General features: G+C 36.2%; 1 long non-coding RNA gene across 1 annotated transcript in view; it reads left to right on the top strand.

The window, feature by feature from the left end:
* The window catches only part of LOC141960666 (uncharacterized), a 255631-nt gene that overhangs the window by 156991 nt on the left and 80206 nt on the right, over positions 1-18434 (top strand). The window contains exon 3 of the long non-coding RNA XR_012633680.1: positions 12705-12755. This is a non-coding gene — a long non-coding RNA (uncharacterized LOC141960666). The remainder of the gene's footprint in view (positions 1-12704; positions 12756-18434) is intronic.

The raw sequence follows: 18434 nt of genomic DNA, 5'->3' as shown, positions 1-18434 counted from the left end.
CAGGGCAGATGTAAACATAAATGTTTAAATTTTTGAATTTTACAGCTAAATCAAATGCAGTTGAAATTAAGAAGACCTACAGAAACAGGTTACAGTATGAAAAAGCATTTCACTAGAACACATCTAATCATAATACAGTTAAACATGGGTTTGGGATTCTGATCTCTAAGGCTGAAATTATTTTTTTTGGTAAATACAATATTAAAAGCATGGAACACAACATAAAGATCCAATTTACAAAGGGGACAATTTTATAGTGGTATGGAATTTTACATCTATTAGTAGTTATTATGAACTTTAAATTATTACCTTTGCCTGCAAAATAGAGAGTTAATTGCCCAAGCAGAGTGCATACATAGTTTCAGTCAGGTGAAGTATTTTGAATTGTTGACAAACTCTTCATTTTTTTCACGTTGGTTAAAGCTATGCGTTTGTTCTAAGTGATAATGGTAATGAACTGTGTTGAGATCCAGAAGACATTACAAGGGCAGAAACTCATTATTCCTTGTTTTGGACATACTGTTTGAAGAGTTTCTAAAATGGTCTAGAGTTTGATCACGAATTTTCAAATTTGAGAATCTCTGAGCTCTACTTAAATAGCTTGGTTGTTGCATCTGTGGTAAATTCTATCATACAGCGTTTTCATTTAATTAGATTGTGAACTCTCAATGACTTCCTGAGAGTAAATTTTCTTGAGAGGAGAATTAGAAAACATTAGATGAGGTAAAGGACTTGAGAATACTTGTCCAGAAGAGATTGATAAGAACATAACTAGGACAGCTGTGAGCTGTGCTTTAAAATTGTAAATGATGCTAGTAAGTGATTTTCACTTCTGATTTTAAATAGTCTCAGAAATTGTCTTTTACCAAAGCTGCTTTGAATTATTTTGTTTAGTAATCAGAACCACTAAATATATGAACAATTCTGGAGCACATTACATAAAAGGAGAGGGTGAGAGTTGGATTTGCTCAGGTTTAAGAAGAGAAGGCTAAGGGGATATCTTATTGCTGTCTGCAGTTACCTAATGGGAGCATCTAGAAAAGATAGAGACAGACTCTTCTCTGAGATGTGCAGTGACAGGTTGAAAGGTAACAGACAAAAGTTATAATACAAAACATTCTCATTATATATAAGGTTTGGGTTTTTTTGGTTTTTTTTCAATGAGAGAAATCACATACTGGCACAAGTTACCCTGAGAGGTGGTGGACTCTGCTTACTTGCGGATATTTAGAGCTTGACTGAACCTTGTCTTGTTGACTGTGCTTTGAGCAGGGAGTTGGATGAGATGACCTTCTGTGGTGCTTTCCAGCACAAATTATTCTATGGTTCTACTCTGTACTGTGTTTGGAGTTTCAAGAGAGAGTGATCGCACGTTCAAACTCTTTCAAGACTCAGTTTTGCAAATCCTCTTCTTTTTCTTCTAGGCATGTATCAACATTTAGGGACCAGCTGAGGTGTACAGATTGTGCAAGTAGTGGTTCTGTAACCACCTAGAAGATAGACTGCTATACCTGGACCCGGTTTTAAGACTACATGATAAGCTGGAGAATAATGGAGGATGAGGGACAAGGAATGGGAGAAGACTCTCTAAGCAGAGCAGACATCACTGATGCCTCTGGGTCTAGCTGTCCACTCAGAAGCAAGAGGAGCCTCAGTAGCAGTTCTGTCCCTCCTAGTGACATGAGGCAGGATGGTGTGGAGCAGGAAGCAGGGCTGGTGCAGTAATCACAGTGATACAGTAAGGAGGTCTGAGAGGAAGGAACTCCCCTGGAAGTTGCGTAGAGGGAAAGGCCTTCCTTAAAGGCCTCTGGGAAGAGCATTTCATTTCTTCTTATGAGAAGAAGGGTGTCTGATTTGCTTCCTGGTTACTAATATAGTTTCTAAGAGACAAAATTACCTTTAGTGAGTGTTCATAGTGCATAGCCAGCCAAGATAACTGGCAAACAGCTCAACCACAAGTGACCATCATTTAAAAGGGGTTGATTTATGTTTTAATGGTATTGATGATGTCCAGGTCACCATTTAAACATTCACTTTCCACTGATCAGAGGAGGCATTAGTTGTGCAGATGATAACACAGACTGGACAGTCAGCTGGCCCAGCTCTTCCCTATGCAGTGAGAATGAGAAGAAATGAGACCTTGAAGGCTAGAAATATTAGTAACAACAGATCAGAAGTACTAGACAATACTTACTCTTCCTCAAGAAATCAGAGGTCCAGCTGTGATGGTAACTCAGAAAAATCTTCCCCAAACCTTTTCCAACTTTATTCCAAAACAATGTGCTAGATTTTCAGGTTTTCTGTAGATATAGAAAAGGGTACTTCCTGCATTTTCCGCTGTTTGAATGATGTAGTGGCCTGATTTACTCTGCTGTGCAATGCTGAGTCTTTTGACTGATGTTTCATTGAATCATAAGGTAACTCATTGTTGTCCAGTGGATAGAAGATTAACACTGCAGGTGCTCAAGCTGCCGTGAAATGCCGTTATAAATATATGCAAAAGCAGTGTTATAAGACCGCATAACAAAAATATTAGTAATTTTGTTTCATTTTTGAAGGCATTTTAATGAAGGCAACCTCATTTTACACTTCCTTTGCCTTTAGAAGAACTGACATCTGAGCAAGGGCAGATGCTGGGATACAAGCAGTCAAAAAGATTTCTGGAGGGTGGCAGGGATAACTTTTTGATACAGGTATTAGATGAGCCAGCTGTGGTGATTTGCAGCTGGATCTGCTGCTGTTCACTAACAAGGAAGGATTGGTTAAGGATGCGATAATCAGTGGTAGCCTTGGATGTAATGACCATGAAATAGTGGAGTTCAAGATCCTGAGGGCAATGAGGAATGAGAGTGGCAGGGTGCAGTCCCTGGACCCTAGGAGAGTCAACTTTGACTGATTAAGGAAACTAGTGGTCAGATCCCATGAGAGGCAGCTCTGAAGAACAAACATGCTCAGGAAAGGTGGCAGGTTTTTAAGGATAGTATCATCCAACCACAAGAGTGTCCATCCCAATACTCAGAACAAATGGTTGTATTGGCTAAGCAGGGAACTAATGGCAGAGATCCAAAGTGCAGTTCCTCTGGTAAGACCCTGAAGATGTCTGCATGTTTTTTTAAGAGACTAATGCATAGATTTTTCTGGCATAGTGGAAAAGAATAATCTAACTTCATGTAAGGGTCTGGCCAAACTCTTTGGTCTCTGGTGGTGAGTTCCTGCAAATTCTGTAGAGAAATCTAGGCACTGTCCATCTGTACCGCTTTAAGTTCTCAGTTGATTCTGCAACATACCAGTCTGTCTTATTCCTTAATTTTGTTTGCTTACTAAGAGCTATACTTCTATACCATGAAATACTAGGTAAAGTGAAAATGAGATGACAGAGGCTGCATTTCTTACAGATTGGAAGGAGAACTATAACAATATGAGCCCTGCTGCTCTGCAAAGTCCTTACACTGGCCACAACTGCACTGCCACTGTTTTTGCCACAAAGCTTCTGTATTTTAAACTGTTGCAACCTACTTTGCATAGTACTGAAAACCAGTTACACTTGTTGGTTTTTGCCTTGAATGATAGGCACTGCTGGTATTGTCAGCCAAGCAGCTTGCACTATTAGTTTTGTGACATTAGGAAGACATAAAGTATATGGTACAAATTCTGTGGGCCAGATACATGATAATGGTACTGTTCAGACTGAATGCTGAGTGCTTTGTGAAAACAATCAGGATTTGGCCCTACTTGCCCTTAGTACAATTTTGTCCTCTACCCACTAAGCATTTTATGGGATGTAAATTATTTGCTTCTATTCATCCAATTCACGAGGAATTCCTATATCTGTGAAACGATTTTTTTAAAAAAATATAGCACAGTTCATAATCTGTATTAAAAAAAAAGCATCCATGTATTAGGCCATCAAGAGTCAAAAGCATAATTTGAAATGATAAACGTATCCATTTTAAGTTACACATTACTTTGCATAGTTAATATCACTATAATTAGTCATAGTTCCTGTAATTTATTGAAAAAGATGCTCAGCCCCTCTAGTGTACTACAGTGATGAATGTTGGAAGTGCAACTTTGGAAGCAGGAATCAAGAAAATTAGTAACAGTTGGAGAATTAGCATGTAAATCAATAATATCCTTTCTCTTGCATCTTGAAAACCGAGGGTATACATCACACGCTGCATAACGAAGTGGAGGGCAAAAGTTAGAATTGTAACCTCCTTTACATTACTAGGTCTGCTTTTACTGCAAGAACTGTTTAAAATCGTTTCAAACGTTAGAGTAAATCTCTAGTAAATATTTAAACTATGTATAACTAGTCACAAATAAATTAAGCTGATTTTATGCATTCTCTCTAATTAGAAGGGCACAGCATTTGTTGAAACGTGATTAGTATTATTCATTAAGCAAAAAATTCTCATTTGTATCTTATTATCACTATTCTGCATAAACCAACACAATTTGTCATGAACTCCCTCATTTGCTGTATCCTCAAAAAGCAGATTATGCTTATTTTTCATTTGGACAGTGGAAAATCAAGCCAGGTGTTTGGCAGCACCAGAGTGTTCAGGTGTAACTGTGCCAGTGATGGTACATTACTAGCAGCGTGGATGAAGAATGAGGCATGGAGAATCTTGGGACTGAGGTGCCTTGAGGCCCATCCCTTTAGAGTGGTCCTGCTGATGAGACAGGTGGTGTTGTATAGGACTGAAAAAAAAGAGAGAAACTTTTTTGTAAAGTCAGCCTTTCACCTTCAAGTGGAAATGAGAAGTGCTTTCACATAGCTGCTGCTGCACTGAAATATCTTGACATGTTTGTGACTAAAGTCTGTATGGTTGATACTTTTGTCTTAAAGTTTTCTAAAGCTGAAAAATGCCAGTTGGTGTACGGAGGTCTCTGTCACTGAGAGGAATCAGGCAGTGCACTGTACATAAATATTTATAAGTGACCTTGATTGTAGTATATTATGCAGGATAACTAATTCACTGTATGCATATTCTTGCCCTTCTTTCCTCTCAGTTTTTTAAGCGTTGAAGAACATCTCTCCCATATTTAATTCTGCCCTCATTCACATGCATGTAAACCTCCAGTAATACTGCTGAGCTCATTGGTGCTGAGTCAGAGTGTGTTGGAATAGAGTAGTGGCCTTTCTACATCAGCTCAGTGGTTTTATGGATTTAAAAACTATGTGAACTCTGTGTTCCAGCTGCAGAGATACAGGACTGGGTGTCACAAGGACTGGGTTCTTCTGACTTTGTCACTAACTGATGTATCATTTTGTTCCTTTGTGTCTTTAAACTGTGATTATAGGGATAATGAAATTCAATGGGCACTAACATCTGTAGATGCAAAAAGTGCTGTAAAATTGTTAAGCATTATTGTTTCTGCATTGGATAGAAGATAATATTAAAAGAATCATCTAGGTTTTAGGGTTGTGTTTCCTACAGCATGTTTTTCAGGTCTGCCAGAATTTGTTTGTAACGCAATGAATTAAGTTGTTGTAATCCCTTTGATAAACACTTGTAGGGATCAAGAAAAGTTTTGGCTATATAGGCAGCCAGACTCCAGCGTCTCTGGTCTGCAGACTGTTTGAATTCTTCACCGTTTTCTTAAATTAGATAGTGATGAGTGCCTCAGTAAGTTTTAGACAGCATAGTAGCTGATAGCCCTCAGAGACTAGCATGAGAAGTAATACACTTGTGTACTCGTTCTCTACTGTTCCCTTTTTTGCCTTTGGAGATGTTACTTCTATATCAAACTGGACTCAGAAATTTTACTCTGAATCTGATGTCTGGTCATATATTTGCAGCAAGGAAACAATGAGACAGCCCTGTCTATGTTATGATAGGGTAATACATTGACACTCTTGCAAGAGATATGACAGAAAATTTTCACCCCAAGAACAAAGCAGAGGAAAAGTGCTATTTCCAGCATAACCCAATGGCAATGAAAAGCCCTATGCAGAGCAATAGTGAAAAGGAAGGACTTTGTATATGGTCATGCTACAATAATAAAAGCATCATTATAAACATAAACCCCACATCTTGCCACTTGACAATTCATTAATATTATACATCTTTGCCATTGCTCATCTATATCTTGTCTATGAGTTACTATGACTAGTTTATTCCATTTTACTGAAAATGTACTTGTGAATTACAAATCCAGACTATGAATAGCTTCAATAGCTAGTAAGAGAAACAATTACATTTTCTTTCTCTCTAACATACAATTTTAATTTTCATAACTCTAAAAAAACATATCCCCCACAATGCAGGCCTGCCAGGAGGCCTGCAATCTGCAGGCTATGGCCTCTTGGGCTGTTTTCCAATGACTCGTTTTTAATTTTAAAGAAGCATTATCTCTAGCTAGTAAATTAACAACAGCCTATAGTGCACACACACTGTCATCCATCTGCTTAAGGCTCTTGTCATTTGACACCAGTCTTGTATCTATAGACTTCATCTGGTATTCAAAAGCTATCAACCCTGCCTCCAAGATAGCCCACCTTCTGGCTCCAGGCTAGAAGAGTGACTCTCCATTTCCAATTCTAATGAACACATAGCTAGCAGCAGTTTTTCCATTAAGGATCTGGTGTTCTTAGAAAACAGACAATGTTGGAATTACTTGGATCCAGAACTGCAGGGAAAGTGTTTGTAAAAGAGACTGAACTACTTGAAGAGTGTTCTTTAGGCAGCCTCACTTCTGTTTCTGCACTACTTCTGTCAAACAGTATACTCAGTGTTACCTCCCACTTGTAGTACATTGGACATTACTGTTTATACTGCTGCATTCTGAGGAGTGGAACTTATTAGCAGATTAAGTTCTTTATATTATCTTTCAAATTATGAGCATGATTGTTAAGGAGTTTTGAAAAATACAGGCTATACCAAAAATCTTATGACTGGTGTGGATCCCCCAAATGAGAGAAGGCCATGATATGGTTGGAGAAGAGCAACTATTTCACAGTAAATAAATTTTGTGTACTTTCAAATTTGGCTGAGAAAGAGGTTATTTGTATCCTTGCAAAAAATTCTATGTAACCTGATGTTTGCTATAAAGAAGTGGTGAGGATTTAACAGAGAACTGTGTCTCCTTTACAAGCTTCAGTCATCACAAAATAGAGCAAGTTCCAAACACCTACTGCTGCATCAAGGTTAAGGAATTTATTCCAGGAGTAATTGAAGAAAGGGGTCTTGTGTTCTAGACCCCAAAGGACATAATATTTTTTTCTTTTCTTTTCTTGATTATGGTAGATGTAGTTATCATGGGCATAAGTGAGAAGAATAGACACTAGTCATAGAAAATTGTAGTTAGGGATGAAACATAGGTAGTATCAGCTTTTAATAATCAAGGAAGGCAGGGAAGGTAGAGTTTTTCCTTTTAGTTTCTTTCTGCCCCCTAGCTTGGAGAAGTTCCATCTAGGCCATTGGTTTGGGATTTTTTTGTCTGATAATCTGTGCAGTGAAAAAATAATCTGTGTTTTGGTGGGGTTTGTTTTCACTGTGTACCTCACAATTTTTACTCATGTGTCCTGTATCCTTCCACAGTGGATGTGGTGTCATGGTTCTTGCAAGAAAATAATGCTCGATGTAATTCTGCCTTCACTGACTCTTTGATCAGGTATGGAGAGGGAGTGGAAAGTACCCTTACTAGTTTAACACACAAGTAATTATGCTTCAGCATGTGATAGACCCAGAATGATATTCACCTATGTTTAGTTGAGGAGTGAGGATGAGAGAGAAACAGGAGACTTAAGATAAACAGGCTATTCTGAACCTTGAGCTGCCAATGATACAAAAATAGTGTAGTTCCATTTCTGTGAACTCCTGCTGATGGTTTGTGTCTTATTTCACAAATTTAAGGTTTTACCACTCTGCTGTCAGTCATCATTATTTTTTACTGAGTTATCTTTGAGAGAATGAGTCTTTAACTGGTGTTTGTGAGACTTTTTTACTTCCTTTTGAACAAAAAGAGTCAAGTTATTTTGAGGAATACAGTGACAGTTTAACAAAAGTGATGGTAACTGTATATATTATTTAATAACATTCTCAGTTGCATGAGTCATTTTCTTGTAATTTGTATGAAGAATACAAGCAGTATCTTTAAAATGGCTGGGAAAACTTTCTTGTGTGTGCATCAAATATGAAACTGCCCTTGATTAATAAACCTTTGAGATTATTTTTCCATTTATCGGTGCTCTCCAAATCAAAATACTTTTAAATTTGATTTCAGTTGGGTAGTGTTATATCAAATGCTTTACTTCAGTACGTAGTGAGATAATTTTTTTTAAAAAAAGCTCCTTATGCTCAGTCTTTGTAATATGTGACAACAGCATCAAATTAGAAGAGAAATGGCTGTTGATTTCTACTCTTTAAGAAAATAAGATTTGTATGTAAACAATTTAAAATAAAGCATCTAATTTGCTTCCAATTATATAGTATATAAAGAATTAGTAATGGAAGCAAATTAGGCATGATTTTTATTTATACTTTTTCATTTGGGAAAATTGGCCCTTCACCGAATGTAGCCCTCACTCTACAAACATTTGCTTACTTCCTTACCTTTAGGCATCTAATTATAACTCCTGAAGTCAGGGGGACAAATTCTGTGATCATAATTTAGCATCCATAACTGTCTGCAGGTTTGGAGGTCAAACAGAGACTTAAACATACCCTGGAAAGCATACAGAGAAAATACCATAGGGTGCCAAAGCGACACTGGGATTGCAGTGCACTGTGCAGTACTTCCTTGCCAAATATATTATGAATTTGGCAGACTTGATTTTGGGTTCTGAAGGCTAAATAGTTTTCCAGTGCCCTTCTCTAGGTAAGTAAGCAGGTGTTTATATCTTCATTTCACAAATGCAGGAAGTGGTTCGCTAAATGCTGCAGGCTCAAGAACCTGTTACTGGAGGGAAGGTTAGAACCGAACAGCTCTTGGTTCCTGGTTCTGCATTCTGTTCACCACAAAATGCTCTTCTCCAAGAAAATCTGTGGAAATATGTACATAAATTATAATTATAAACATGTATTAGCTTATTGTGTCCAGTGTATATTCACTGGTAGACGAGTATTAGAGGAATAATAACTAATCCTCTCTGATGGTGTGCAAGACTCCTTATGATGCTTTATAAATAATAATTCATTCGGTAAAAGATTATTATACTGTGTAGCTGTAGCTACATAGGGCTGCATTCACAAACAGAATTAGGTATGCAGTACCCGATCTTCCATGGGATCTTTCATGTATTGTTTGTGTTATCTTTGTGCAGTTGATTCATCAGAATTAGTTTATCAGGCAGATAATGGACAGGCACTGTATTCTGTTTTTCAAATTATAATGAACAAATGACATTTCTATTTGTTAAAAATGAAAAATGGATAAAAGATTAATTCCAAATTTCTATTTTTGTGGATCACCATTGCTTATGTAGATAATAGCACAATTTTATTTCTGTGGTATGAAATGCTGTTGTTTTTTTTTTTAAAAAAATACACTTACCAGACAAGGCAGTAATGTTACTCACAGTCTTTGCCACAGGGTTTTGTAAGGGTCTGACAATATGGGATAAGAAGTGATGAAGTTCTCTGATCCAGAGGCCACTAAAGCTGTAAGCAGGTCCAAAGGGTAAAGGGCTTGACTGAATAGCAGTGGTACATGGTATACAGAAAAGACTGGAAGTGGCTTTTGGTAGTGAGACAGCTTTTTAGCTATTCCATCACAAAATATTCTAAATTCAATTGCACAGTGTTACTTTTACACATGAGGAATTTTCTTTAATTAAAACATTTTATGACCATCCAAGTACTATACCAGAGAAAAGAACTTTAAAAAAACCCAAGATACCTTCAACCCCATTTTTTATAATCAAATCTTCTTCAGTCTAACTGAAAATTGTATCTGTAAATTCTTATGTGTAACAGCCTAAGTTGATTTTTTTTCCAGATGTCTGTATGGGTAAGTGTAAGAATAGTCACAAGGTATATTCTCAAAAGTTTGTGAAATCTCTATAGAGATTATAAAGTACAGCACCAAATTTTAAGGACTCGGTGTAGGAATTACCTTGACTAGTCCATTAGTTTACTTATTATTAACCAAATTATTTTGTAGGAAAACAATGCTTTAAAAATTGACCCACGGAATATGCAGCTGTGATTCCATAACTAGCAAAGTATTCAGTATTTGTACAGTTAGATATTCAGTAAATAATGATAATAAATAATGCTGTACAGTAAATAATACAGAATATCAAGGGTACCAAATTAAAAACAATTCCCAAGGAGAAGACTTGAAAAGAGATTCTGTTAGTGAAAAGAAATACTTTGCTGTGGGAGAAATACTTTTTATAAAGAGAATGAATCACAGAATGTTTCAAGCTAATCTAAAAAAACCTCATCTCAACATTTGTCCTTTTCATTCTTTGCCCCAAACTTGTTTTGTGCAGTCACAGTGTCTTTTCTCCATATATAAATATCGTACAATTATAGTGTAAGTTCAGATCTGCAGACTTCATACACATCAAATGTGGGCTGTGCATTGAGAATCTTTCTCCGCTTCAACCTCTCACAAGCTGATGGTAAAAATCTTCAATAGTTCCTTTCTTACCCTTCGTATCCTGCATACATTTCCTTTCAGAAATGTAGGCAAAAGAAACAGTCATTCTTCTACAAGCTGGAAATCTCATCCTGCCTCAACCACCTTCCATAGCTGTCATGACTACCAGTTTTTGCCTGTTGATATGGTTAAGACCTTGATGATACACCCATTGAAATATTTCTGAAAAATATTCAAAAATTATATCTTTAGATTGAGCTAGTACCCCTGAGTAAATGGTATGTTTAGACGATCTAGGTCTGAGATAAAAATGTATTTTGGATCTCAACTATTCCTTTTCAGGTATCTAACTCATGTGAGATTCATTCAGATTTGGACAATAAATTCCTTAAATCTCTAGACTGTTGACCCATTCTCTAAGATATAACTTTGTTTTCAGCATAGACTTCCCTGTGTTTTAAATTTTTTGAGATGTTTGGTTTCATGTAAATAAAAATTTAAGGCTGTCTATCCATAGTTTATCAAGCTATTTTCAGGCTTTCCTTATCAAAAATTCAAATTAGTTTCTTTTGATTATGTTTGAAATGCTTCAGTAATAGGATGGAGGGCATTGAATCAGCCATTCTTTACCTGAAGCTTTATTCTTCTTTTGGCAGAAAATTTATGCCCTTCGTTCTGTTATTTAGGATCTTTTTTGTCCATTTCTATGCTGGAATCTCTAACAATATTTGTAATCTGAAATACATAGCTGAGTGATGAAACAAGGCTTAGAAAACACTATTTTGAAAGAATGGCTGAGTGCCTGCAATTTCTATGATGTTCAGGACAATATATCTGTATTTTAATCAGCTGGCTACAAATGAAGAAGCATGCCATTGTATGATTAATGAAAACTGCTGTTTTTAAAGTTATGGTAATATATGTATGTTAAAGATGTAGACTATTCTTTATAGTTATTAAAGTTTGCTATTAACTTCAGCAACATTGTGCACTAACATCAGACTACTTGCTGTATTGTACAACTCTCAGCTTAAAGAAATGTACTTTTATTCAGTGAGGGTGCATTGATACTATGAAGTGAGCATAATTTAACTTCAAATGTCCTGCTATGTTTCCAATTAACCATTAAGTTGTTATTTACATAAACCCAAATGTTTTGATAGGAGAAAGAAATTGATTTAGCCAGAAAAAAACCCAGACTATACAGATCAGTTCAATAAGCAGGAGTTCTTGATGTCTTATAAGGCAGTGGCTTCACAACTCCTGGGACAAATTGCAATTTGACTGACTGCCAATAAGTGAGGTCATACTCGTATCTTTTTTATTTGCTTATTTTTAATTTGTGGGTGAAGACTGTGCTCATTAAAGTGAGGAACTCCACACGAGTTTTAGCCAAGTGTTACCATATTCTATATAATGAATTGTGTACACTTGTATCCTTTTCAATAGTTCATCTAATTTTCCTTGGAATTGCACGGCATACTTTATTATTTAAGTATTTTTCCAGTCTGTACTATTTATATTTCTGGTACAAACATGTATTTGATTACACTTGTAAGTAAATACTTTGTTTTTTCTATGTGCTCTTCTACCATGGAAGTGAGCTTGTTGCCTTTTTTTTTTTTTCTTTGTTTTGACAGGTAAGAGAAATAATTGACCAGGCAGCTGAGTTAAAGTTATTCTCTGCATTTTGGGATTTATAATGAATACAATGAATTTTAATTACTGTAGATCTTTACAGCTTTATTTTGTTTTCTGGTCGTATTATGGAGTAGAAAATATTTTCATCATCTATTTTTAGCAGAATAAATAACTTTTTTCTGGGTTTCTTATTGTTAATAATGACATGGCCCTTTCTTCAAATTTTGTTGGTTTAATTGTTGAGTTTATTGGAGAAATACTGAGGAGATCTATTTGGGTGGCAGGTAGATACAAGTGGCTTAATGCCTTGGCCACAGTGCTAAGCAATATCACATCACTGAGGCCTGCGACAGTTAAAATAACCAGATTGTGTCTGTAAATGTTTTTCCTTTTGAAAACGTAAACTTTCAGCATTAATGCTGCTATTACCAGAATGTTGCTGGCATTGCTCCTGTGTTAGAAGATAATTACTGGACTCATTCCTGACATGTAACATTTATTTTTTTCAGGGAGGTGGGTGGACAAGCATACAATGCTCACTGCTGAACTACTGAAATTGGGTAAGTTCTGTTGCCTTCACTGGTACTGTGTGGCTTCCAAAATATGTAAGGAGTTGATGGAGAAAACATCTGTGTAATTCACATTACTAGAGAAATTTGTTTATTATACTTTACACTGTTGTTCCTATTCTTGTACATAGTGATGCTGCTGAACAGTTTGATTTTTTATTGCCTTTTAGGCTTTTCAGATGACCTACATGGAGCTTTTTATTTTGATTTTTACTGACTAAGGTGTTTTCTTATGTTATTTCCTGCTTTGTCACTCTGTAAAAGCATCCAAATTCACCCTAGCTTGGAGGACTATCACATGTGCTGTGAACCATTTAAGACTTCATAATAAATGCATTTCCCAGGTAGAGACTAAAAAATCTTTTGGAGGGCTCAGTGTATCTTACTTCTACCTAGTCGGAGAGCTAATGCTGTGGACCTGACCTATAACAAATGGAAAGAAAAAGAAAGAATTACAATGTGATTCAGGGATCACTTCTTCACCAAGTTATACACTTATTTCCCACCTTTCCGTCCCAGCATTTTGATTGTCTCCTTCATCCTTTATGGCTCTTCCTCTGTAACGAAGATGGTCCTATGTGGTGCCCTGAAGGCATTATTTCCCCCTTAATAAAATGCCATACCTTCTTCTGCACAGTGCAGGAGTGTACGTTCTGAGCTTTGGTGGACTGCCAGCTCCACTTACTGTGTGGAGGGGGACTAAACGCGCAGAAGTACAATCCTTTTCAAGCCTTTCATTCCCTACAGAATGTATTAACAAGTCTGAAAGCTGCTGTGCTTGCTCTGGCTGTAAGGATAGTAGATCCAAAAAAATGTAACCAGCCTTTCCCATCCCATGAGTTTCACTTAATTACATAATTACAGTTCCTTCTCTAGCCTCTGGTAAGAAACTTAAACAACAAACTAGCAAATTTTAGAAAGCTATGAAATGAGAGGAAATCACGTAACTATCAAATGGACTTTCATTACGCTCTATTTATAATAACATGCGTAAAATTGCAAAGAATCAAGTAGAAAACTTGAACTTCCATGAAAGACATTTTGCACTGTATATATTGTTGAGTTAGTGTGAAATACCTATTTAAATTGACTCTTTCTCTTGTTTTCTTGTCATACATCTTAATGTCAGCAACATCTGAAATGGACTTGCAATGCAGATCAGTGCAGATTATCACCAGTTAATAAAGAGTCAAAAGCAGGTTTAAGGTAGCACAATCTCTCCAGTTTATTTCTATGGATAATCTACACATACACATATGTTTTCAATAAAAACTTACATTAAACACAAAAGTTATGTCTAACGTGATACATGAATGACTTTATTATTGGCATAGCATTTGCTTGTCCAAGATCAAAGCCTACAGCTTGGTTGTCTCCTCTTCTGATATTGGCTCCAAATACTACTTTTTTTACAGTGCTCTAAAGAATGATTTGAGCTCTCATTTTGACACAGATCTCACAAGAGAGGTACTCTTAACTTTATGTACATCCCTAAAATCAAGAGGGAAAATATGAAATTATTGAAATCAGAGGATCATTCCTTAAACACTGATTCTGAGAGTGAATGGAGATCATGGGGGAATCTTTCATCTTAACAGTGTCATTTTAAGTCATGTCATAAAAAAGATCAAAATTTCAATAATTTCAACTGGAAGTTTTTGGATGCACTGCTGACTCATTAAATGTGAACTGTAGCTTGCAAAACGATCTCAAGGATGTCCAGAAATCACAACAGAAGAAAAGGAAACCTTATTCCCCAGCCCCAGAGGCAATTTTGAAAATATAATTCTAGTTATTAGTGGATCTTATTAACCGTACAAAACTTCTGCCTTATCTTTGTTACCACGAGAAATACTTTTTCTGAGAGTACTGTTTCTGAAGATGATATTTATCCCTGATTGATTGCCTTTGAGATGGTGGCACTTTCCATTTTATGGAAATACTGTAAAGCTTTGAACACTGAGTTTCAGAAGGGCTCTAGGGGTGAACAGATAGCTGTCTAGGACCCCGAGACCTACAGGATGTAAACTGAATAGATTAAACAGTGCTACAAATTATCTAGTGTTTGAATAGAGGAAAAATAGCAATGCCTCAGCCACTGCAAGTGTTCCACGCAAGGCTACTAGCTTTGTTTAGTTCTGAATAACAGGTAGGCTTTTGCTATCAGTCCAGCAGCTACCATGGATGATAGAAATAGGCTTAGCAGTTTAACATTTAGTTACAGCCTGCTTCATTTTTCTGGGTCTTACGAGCCCTTAAAGTGCTCTCACAGTAAGTGCAAACCCTGCAGGTGAATATTGTACAGTCAAGCAACCCACTGTTTCCAAGGAAAGGCTTTTAGGATCAGAGTTTTTTGTAGTTATGTCCATGTTATTGGCCCACACTACCTAATCAATCTTTCACCTTGTATCCAAAAAAGTTTGCCCTCCCACCTGTGTTTAAGGGCACTCGCAAGAATTGGCTGGGGTCTTCTGTAGAAGTGTCACATACGTAGCAAATCTTTTTGGATTTATAGTGGTAGCAGCAGGGGATGACTGCAAGTACAGTATTTCTTCGTAGTAGTTTTATTTTAATTATTAATTATCATTAGTTTTTAGTAATACAAGGATTAGTAGTAAAATCAGTAATCATTGCATCTTCAGTGGTATATATCTGTGGTTGCTGTTATTCTGTGTGTGAACAAATTATGTATTTGGTCTTAGAGTAGCACAATGTCACTGTGATTATAGATGGCTAAATAAGCACTACATGCATGTGTAGTGTATCCAGCTCCCCCATGAGTGGTAGGTGATACAAATTAATGTGTTCTTTAGTAATATGTCAAGACAGCATAATACAACATCTTACTGATTTAATAGACATTTTGCTACATTACATGCACCTAAAATGGGTAAGGAAAGGAACATCCAGACTCCATATTTGCATTGTTTGCGAGTCTTTGTCTATCTCTGCCAGGACACAAAAGTTGTCAGCGCTCAGTAGACTTTTTGTGGGCACTGAGTCTGAACATTCAATAACTCAGTATGAAAGCAGAAGCAACACTGCATAAGCATTGACAGTACGGAACAAAATACACTTAGATTAAAATATAAACAAGTTCAGGAGGTTTTTTTGCATACAGTAGGCCTAGCCTTTTCAGAGATGAAAATAAGCAGATTTCTGAGGTTCTGAATGCAAATCTTGATGCTAACTGTTTGAATTTACGAAATATATAAATAAAATATCCCCAAATGGAGCCCTGCTTGAAGCGCTGAACATGCCAGTGGCAAGTTCTGCTTCAGACTCCAAGAGATAAAGTACGTTAGTGCATATCGGTTAGTCTAATTTATTCAGTGTCATTGCCATATCACAACCTTCTGTTTGATTTTCTTATAAACTAATAATTTCCTGAATGAACTAATACTGCCACAGCCACTAGTACCTCTGCCTTGTAGAAGTTTTTTATTGTTGTGTATGCAACTAAATTGAAATATCTTTCACTTGAAATATTGACTTTAATATCTCATTTGAAAAATTCATGAAGCCTTTGATGTTAAATCCATACTCAATTTAGCCAAATGCCATTAGAATATGCAATACGCCTGAATACAGAGAGCATTATTGTCTGTGTTTCTGCAGAAGAATTACATTTTATGACTGTAACGTCAGGATCTTTTTTGGATTTGTTCATGAAGAAAAGAAAGGCAGCACATTAGAAGCAAAATGAAAAGTGGTATTGATTAGGCTCTCATTTACCCTCTCTTTGCTTCAATCCCTAAATGCATGGAAATAAGGGTTGTGCCACAGCAAGTAACAATGCTCTGTAATGAATGGAACAATCTTTAGAAAATTAGTGTAAACATGTATGATAGTGCACAGATGTTGCTCCTAGTAACTGTCGTACATTTATTTTACATCTCCATTTACATACGTCTCTTTATTTCCTAATAGTATCATAATAGAAACATGACAATAGTTAATGATTTCATAAAACATGGAATGTAAAGCTGACAGAGAGGTAGAACATTAATTGAAACCTATAGCTATAGTACATTAGAATTACATCTCCTAAATGACTCATGATAAAAATATCCCTCTTTTACAGAGGAAGACAAAGACAGGTAAAAAACTAGGCTTTCAGCAAATTAATTTTTTTTTTCCAGTAAAACAGAGACTGGCAAATGTTGCAAAATCTCCTGAGTGCTAATAGAATGGTATTTGCCTTTAGTAATTTATGGGCACTTTTCCCCCAGCTATCGATCACATTTGAAAAAAGTAAACTGCATTAACATTTTAGGCAATAATGGCTCCAGAAAATGTTTGATTCTTATCACTACCAAAACTAATGTCATGATACTTGGTTCTTTAACAGATACGGGAGAGCAGAGTGCATCCAGCCTGTAGCATACTTATGCAAGTGCCCAGGTCTAAATGAATGAACTGGATGTACACCAATGCTTTGAGCTTGTTTTGTTATCTTAAACCATAAAAAGTAAGTTGATGGCACAAGTCAGGACACTGCTGTGTAGCAGTGTAATGAGGTGTCCAGAGGAGTTTGGGGTCTCTGAGGATTAAAATTACTGTGATAAACCAAGTGAGGAAGGAGGAAGGGAGAACTGCTCTCTGCCACCATCTTCTGGACAGTCCTTGGGACATAAACTGCCTCTGCTTCATCTGAGTGGTTTACCAAGTTTCCTGTTGCCTTCACTAAGTGGACGATCACAGCTATTTTAAGTAAGCTCATACGGGAAAAATAACACACTTTTAAAATTTCCAAAGGGCAACTGATTCTTAACAAACTCATGCAGATGTATATTAAAGTGAACAATGCAAAATGCCAGACTAAGGGACTGGGAAGCTCTGTGAATGAATCCAGAGCATTAGTGCCTGTGATTTTGTTCTTGCAATTATGGTACTACTAACTACATAGGTGCAGAGGCAGCTTGAAGAATTAAGTCTGACTCACTCCTTACTAAATTTTTTCTTGCTTTTGTTGATGTCCTTCTATTTAATGATTTGTTGCACTCATTAACTATTTGGAGACTGCTTACAGAATTTAGAGATTTATTATTGGGAAGCAGTGTTGTAAGGTAGAGTGACACTGAAAGTGAAATTACATTTGAAGGTTTAGATTTCTGGTTTTACCATTTTCAGAAATCTGAGAGTTGAATGAAATTTCTTCTTATTATATTAGTTAGTGTTATTGTAGATGACAACACAGCACAATAGATTGATATTTGATTCCTCTGTAATTAATTGTGATAACAACATGTGGAATTATTTTACAAAATGTGTACAAACTGAAACTGCTATCCTTCTGATTCCTTTCATTGCTCAGGTTATTTCATACTTTTATCTCTGCAGAGCTGTAGAGTTATATCGTTGTTTGGTCATATGTTAAATTAATTGTGACAAGTTAAAATAGATGTTAAAGTGAGCACTCGTACAAATTAATTAACAGTTGATTAATACAGTTTATACTTTTTCATAAGAAGTAGAATCATGTATATTATGAGTACAAAGGAAGGTTAAGTATTTCTACATACTGGAAGAAATTTTGTGAGCTGGAGTTCATGTAAGTGTTATGGTCCGTATTATGTAGAATGCTTGTGTTGTGCAAACATTACTTGTGCAAACATTCCTTGGAGATCTCATAACCTAGTGATTTTTCTTTAACTGAAAAAAGGAACT

This window comes from Athene noctua, chromosome 5 (assembly GCF_965140245.1).
Source record: "Athene noctua chromosome 5, bAthNoc1.hap1.1, whole genome shotgun sequence".
Lineage (NCBI taxonomy): Eukaryota > Metazoa > Chordata > Aves > Strigiformes > Strigidae > Athene > Athene noctua.
Note: the sequence above shows the minus strand (reverse complement) of the source record. Positions and strands in the feature narration are given on the sequence as shown.